The following is a 7,450-nucleotide window of genomic DNA, read 5'->3' on the forward strand; positions in this document are numbered from 1 at the left end:
ATTATGTCCGTATATCACCCGCAAACGGATGGGGTGATATACGGACATATGGAACGCCCGTGTGAAAGAGGCCTAAGTTGATCAGGAATAAGGTCATTGGATCCAATCTGGAACAGCCAGAAGGGGTGAATTTTCCAGTCAGGTTTAGGGCTAATAGAGCTGATTGTCAAAGACAGAAAAACAGGGGAATGGTCCGATAACAACCCCCCCCCCCCCCCTTCCCCGGGCAAATAGGTCACTGAGCAAGTTAAGGGTAACAGCTTGTCCTTACCCAGGGCTAGATCTTTGTAGGAAAGACTGCCCCTTCCTGGGGCTGACAGGGAATGTAACCTGGCAGTAGGATTATAAAAGTGCCATAGGCCAAACCAACCTATATCAGAGAGCAGACATGCAAATGTTGTGGGGTTGGAAGGATGGCCTATTGTCAGGTCCCTGTATCTGTCCAAGACTGGATCCAACAACGGACTGAAGTCTCCCATCCACAATACGTATGCATCAGGGTATTTTGCAACAAACTAGGGGGTTATATATACTGTACATAGAACACCACATGGTTTAGAGCAGGAATATGCAAATGGTGGCCCTCCAGATGTTGCAGAACTACAAGTCCCATGAGGCATAGCAAGACTCTGACAGTCACAAGCATGACACCTAAAGGCAGAGGCATGATGGGACTTGTAGTTTTGCAACAGCTGGAGGGCCACAGTTTGCATATCCCTTGTTTAGAGTGTAGTTTAGCATTGTTATCATGGCTTGCGCAGATATGCCACGGTATAACTAGTAAGATGGGTCTCTTGCAAACAAACAAGAGTTGCCCGGGAATGTTTAATCACATTAAACACTTGAATGCATTTTAGGGGGGTGCCAAGACCACAAACTTTCCAAGACACTGCATTAAAAACCTCTGTCATTACTATGTGAATTTGGATGGAAGTGAGTAATGGAGACAGCCACTGAACAGTGCATTAAGGTCATTGTACCTAAAACATTGAAACTGATAATGTATTGTGAGATCTAACAACAAACTCTTGGTCACAAAAAATGCAAAATAGATAAACAGTTTGAACATATAAAACAAAATCGGCAATCAAAAGGGCGTTGCCCTTACAGTGCACAGGCATCTATGTAGGCAATTTGTGGGGAATATTGCCTCAATAACTCCTCGGTGAGGAGAATGCGCTAAGTTCTAACGCATCTTAAAGGGAGTCAACTAGAAATTACATCGGCTGAACTTATGTGATTGATTCTTTGACCCTGGGATTGCTTGATCTCATTCACCCCCCTGGTTTATGTAACCTGATATCCCTCATCATCATCATCATCACTTTGATTATTATCATCAGTATTACCATCTAATTATCTTTGGAAGCTCATTTATTCAACCCGGGTTGATGTTTTTTCATTTGGATGATATTGTGTTTTTAATCTGATTTTACTTATGTTGTCTCACACCTCATTACACAGATTTTGCTACCTTGCACTGGCACATGTGCCTAATAAAGTTTATTTTTGTTTATTTTGTCCTTAGTTGACTCCTTCTCTGGGGGGATTCTTGTTCTCTCCATACCCTGTTTTTTACAAGATAATAAAGGTCAAAAACAAAGTATAACTCTCAAAACATAGCTTAAAAGGCAGAGGTTTAGTAGGTGAACTGTCTTCAGCCAAGAATTGTACAAAGTATGGAAGAAAACATAAGTCAGTAGTCACGGCAGTTCATCTAAGGCTGCATTCACATGTCAGCGTATTGATCGCGGGCAGAATCACCGCGATTCTGCCCGCGATCCAGAAATCATTGCAAATCGCGGGACGCATGTACGTTGCCCGTGATTTGCAATAGCACCCCAAACGCTGTGCGATGTTGCCGCGATTTCCGACTGCCGAATCGCGGTAACATCGCGCAAGAAAATCGCGGGACGCATTATGCCCAAAAAGTACAAGAGCTTCTTTGGAGTGTAATGCGTCCTGCGATTTTTTTTGCGCGATGTTACCACGATTCGGCAGGCAGAAATCGCGGCAACATCGCACAGCGTTTGGGGTGCTATTGCAAATCAAGGGCAACGCACAGGCGTCCCGCGATTTGCAATGATTTCCGGATCGTGGGCGGAATCGCTGTGATTCTGCCCGCGATCAATACCTTGACATGTGAATGCAGCCTTAAGTATAAAACATGTCTAGAGAAGCCCCAGGAGCCCAAGAGACTTATATAGCCAGTGGAGCAGAGGCAACAGAGCCTAAAGCTGAATAGTGGCTCAAAAAAAGGCCACATAGATAACAAATAAACACAAGTAAAATTTCATCAGGATGAACGCCTGCGCTGTAAAGGGAGCCAATCCTCGGCTTGATCCAGCGTGAAAAAGAAGAGGACTTTCCCTTTATTGACCACTCAAAGGCGTGCAGGATAGGGCATGGAGTAGATGATGTTCACCTCCCTCATCTTCCGTTTGACTTCTGTAAATGTGGCATGCTGTTTCTGCAATTCCACGGAAAAGTCAGGGAAGATTGACGCGGTAACATATGATAAGATGTCGGTCCTTACAAAGGACTAAATGTCCCAGCAGTGGTCTAGGAGGTTCCCCTAGTAGTGGGGGTTTTGCTGGGACCCTATGAGCCCTTTCCACCTTGAAAGCAGAGGAAAAGGTGGGGTTGGCAAATGAAGTGCGGATCCATGCTCCACAAAAGCCCCTGGGTTTTCGCCTTCCTTCTCTCTCAGGGAGTCCCACAATCCTGATATTGTTTCTTCTTAGACAATCCTCCAAATCCTCTGCTTTTTGATAGACTTAAGCCCCGTACACACGTACTGATCGTCGGCCGAACGATCGGCCGTCTTTTGTCCAGGGCTGTCGTGTCTGTTGAAAACTGCAAAAGACTGCACGTGAATTTTGTAGGCCAACAACAGCCGACTGCAGAAGTGATGTCATGTGATGGTTAACTTTCCTTGTCTTTTTTCTTCTCTGAGCATGCCCAGTCTTGCTAATCTGCTGCCTGTCGGCCGAAATCTGTACTGACTGGCGAACAATCGGCCGTTCTGGTGTTGGCCAACAAAAATTTTAACGCCTGCACGACAGATTCTGTTTGGCCGAAAATGCACTGTCGGCTGTCGGAAGCATCATATTAACAAGCCTACAATCGGCCGATCGGTCGTCGGCCGAATATTTATGGCCAACAATCGGTACGTGTGTACGGGGCTTAAGAGACAATTGAATACTGTCCGTGATACTTTTTCTATTTGCACTAACTTACAATTTTTCAGGACAAGCTTTTGGGGAGGGATAGAGGAAGGAAATCTGCTTCTTAGCTGCAGAGACCTTACGGGGGGATGGGGGCTAGCTCATCCTCCACAGCAGAATTTCTTTGCTCTGTCTCTGTCATCCGATCCCTGATGTTTTGCATGTTTTGCCTGAGAAGGCCTATATCGATCTTTATCTCCTCCATAAACCTGTGTTACTGGAAGTAATAGCTTCCAAAAGCTGTAAATTTACCTGCTCACTAGTCATTTTCTGTGGTTCACCTGACTGAGAGAACGTTGCCTTGGGGTCATCTGCGGCCGCGTGGCCACCACTCCTAACATGTGGAGGGCTGCAGCCACCATCTTGCTTGTCAGATCGGGCAAAGTCTCACAGCTGCTCGGCTGTCGATTGCGGTCTATCCCTCACGGACATGTTGGTCGGATGCAGGAGACTTCCCAGGGCCCGGCAGGATGGTCAGATTGGCTGTTAGTAGTCAGGATACTGTTGGATGCTAAAGCCTGTGCCGGAGCTCCCGCTAAGCACAGCCAGACATCACGGCGGAAACCACGCCTCCTAGATAACACTTTTAAGCAGTTACAGAAAGTTTTTTATTTTCTTGGGATAGAATGTTTTACATATATTAATACAAGCTAACCATTGTAGGTACCCCTGTCAGTTACAGATAGTTTGTCTCAATTCACTAACTGCCATTTTGCCTGGACAGCTTGTTCTGTTAAAGGTACAGGCGATCCCCGGGTAACAAACATCCATCCTGCAAACGACTCCTACTTACAAACGGAGGGAGACAACAGGAAGTGAGAGGAAATCTACCTCTAGGAAAGGAAATTCACCCCTGTAAGAGTGATCATGGGGAAAAGGTGTCTCCACTGAAGTTTTATCACCAATCCTTGTTTCTAAAACATGTTCAAAATCCAGTTGTCATAGGGACAGAAAATGAGGGGAAATCTTCTGAACAGGGTTACAGACAACAAAATAAATGTTACAGGATGTTACTCATTCCCTGTGCTATCCAAAAAATTAAAAAATTATTCTTTTGGATGGAGCTACACTTAAAAAATGTACCTGTTCTGACTTACAAACAAATTCGACTTAAGAACAAACCTACAGACCCTATCTTGTTTGTAACCCAGGGACCGCCTGTAGTTGAAAAATAACAGACTTACTGGCTAGATCACAGTTAATAAAAGAAGGAAAAAAAGTCTAAGGCTTCTTTCACACAGCCGCTCAGTTTATTTAGTCCACTGCGGCACTTTTTTTTTTTTCCACGGACATTTGTGTCACCCGGTCCGTATGTCCACATTTCATCCCATCCATTTGCGGATGATATACAGACATAATGTATGCCTATGGGAGTGCGGATGTCAGCGGATGACACCGCTGACATCCGATTTTGCGACCGTTCCATTTTTTAAACGGAAGAAAAAATAGGGTTCTGTTCCGTTACAAAAAACGGAACAGAACTGAAAGGACGCAAATCGGATGTCAGCGGATGACATCCGCAATCCCATTGACATGCATTATGTCCGTATATCATCCGCAAATGTATGGGATGATATACGGACATACCGAACGCCCATGTGAAAGAGGCCTAAAAGAGAAAACAAATGCAGCCATCATATCTAAGAATTGGTAAATGGCAATATATTAGCTTTTTACTTTTGAGTTTAGTCAGGCTCAGTTTACATACATGTGGTGCGTTTCCCGCACTGCATTGAAATCGTTCTATCGAGCCGCAGCTGGTGTCAGTGTTAAGTTAACGACACCCCAAAACAGCAAAACAGTTCGCAAAACAGAGTGCGATTGACAGAATTGGATTGCATAGGTGTGAGCACCCCCTTTTTTTTTTGTATGCAGATGCCGAGCGATTTGAGCCATACAAATGAATGGCTCAAATTGCACATAACAGACATCGCATATGATTTGCACAGGAATGCGGTGTGATTCCTGTGTGAATCACATGCAATGTACCACACTGCATATACAGTATGTGAATAGAGCCTTACACTTTAAGCATATGTTCCCTCAGACAGTGGATGGTTAATTATGAAAATTGAGAACATAATCAAGAAAATAAATTCTGTTTCAGTGGGAAACAGATTTTATCATCAATTTAACATTTTCCTTTTCTAGAGTAAAGGTCGCAAATGGTTCTGGGAGCTTGAATACTGTATTTTCCAGAGTTTTGCTTCTACCAGACTCCTTCAAAAACTGTTGTGATTATTGAACAATCTTCTCCTGTACACACAAACAGTTGACTAGTGATCCTAGGGCAGCAGTCACTTTTACGGATCTCTTAGCGATTGCCAAAACCATTTTCCAGTACTTCATACTAAGCACAAATTAATCTTGCCATTTACACAGATTACTTATGGTTTTAAATAAGGACAGCTGCTATGTGATTAGAAAAAAAGGCTCTGCCTCATTACATACAATAACAATGTAGTGTTGCTTCTTCTTGAAAACTACAGCAAATGCAGAGTTGTTGGCTATAGCCACTCATTTTTAAGTAAATGTAAGAGGATGACAAATTACATTGGTTACTATTGGGTATATTTATTAAAAAAATATGCACAGCAATTTACAAAGTGAAAGCGCATGTACGTTAGTTCTGTGTGAGTGAAGTAAAAATTAGTGTTATTAGGCTATTTCCTGTGTGGGTCAATATTATACTGTATATTGATTTAAAATGGAAAAGACAGCATTTGGCCACTAGATGGCGATACGTTTTTTCACCTTCCTCTGGATCAACTGTGGGTAAAGGATTGTGTATATGGGATTGTATGGTTGGGTTTTTGGTTGAACCAGATGGACTTGTGTCTTTTTTCAACCTGACTAACTATGTATATGTAACTATGTATATGTATGTGATTTAATGAAGTATCACAGAAATGTCTTATGATACTTGGCACCATCTAATGGCCAAATGTGGTATTTTCCATTTTAAATCAATGTAAAAAATAGACCAGAACAGGAAATAGCCTAATAACCTTTTATTTTTTGCCCCATCCGCACAGATTAATTGTACATACACTTTAACTATGTGAATTGTTATGCAAATGTTTATCAATACACCCCTAAGTATATATTCTATAGGTTATCCTTTTTTTTCTGCAATCATTTTATGAACTGTATATAAATGTAAAAAATGCGAATCAGTGTTCAGGTCACACTCATACTATCCAATAGCATGTTAATGATCCATGATGTTAATAATCTGTCCACATATCATGACTTGTTCATAGTGTTCAGAGTGAGAATGTCCAATCTTTGTGCAGGAAAAACATATAAAGTGCAGTGTTCTTGACTAAAAGACACCAGTGTTCTTTAACAGAGGATCAGTAGCCTTCACCACACCTTCTGTGCTCCCCTTAGTAATGGACACTCACCACATCTCACATTAATCTGAGCCCAGGGCCGGCGCTACCAGTAAGGCGACTAAGGCAGCTGCCTAGGGCGCAGCTTAACAGGGGGCGCCGCCATTCTGCACCCCGAATCAGTAGTGGACCGGCCGGTGTGGCACTCCTCATGCTGTGCCGCCTGAGCGCTACAGCAAGCGAGCCCCAGGCAGCACACACCACTTGTCTAGAGCGCACATTAGAATAGTCGGGGCGCCAGAAGTGCCCTCCATAGAATCCTGGGGATCCAGCTCGGCGCTCACTGCCCTCCGGTCTCCGCCCCTCCAGCTGATTTCTGCTTGAAGAAGATCAGGAGCCGATCTCCAATCACACTCAGGGAGCTGGGCTTGTGCCTCTCCAGACGCCCCCCCCCCTCTGCTCCGTGTTCAACTTCTGGCAGAAGCAGATTGCTGGACACCGGACAGTCTCCCATCCCCCATCACATGCCGAGGACAGCATGCAAGGTGAGATGATGTGTGTCCCGTCCTCTCCCACCCCTCACACAGACAACACAGTACACTCCCCCACCCGGACACTGGCCTCACTCTTCATACATGGGGGGCTGCATTGTATGATATTGGGGGGGGGGCTGTATTGTATGATATGGAGGGGGCTGCCTGCATTGTATCATGGGGGGGGGGGCTGTATTGTATGATATAGAGGGGGCTGCCTGCATTGTATCATGGAGGGGGGGGGCTGTATTGTATGATATGGAGGGGGCTGCCTGCATTGTATCATGGGGGGGGCTGTATTGTATGATATGGAGGGGGCTGCCTGCATTGTATCATGGAGGGGGGGGGGCTGTAT

Source organism: Pelophylax lessonae (assembly GCF_965119305.1).
Source record: "Pelophylax lessonae genome assembly, chromosome: 2".
NCBI lineage: Eukaryota > Metazoa > Chordata > Amphibia > Anura > Ranidae > Pelophylax > Pelophylax lessonae.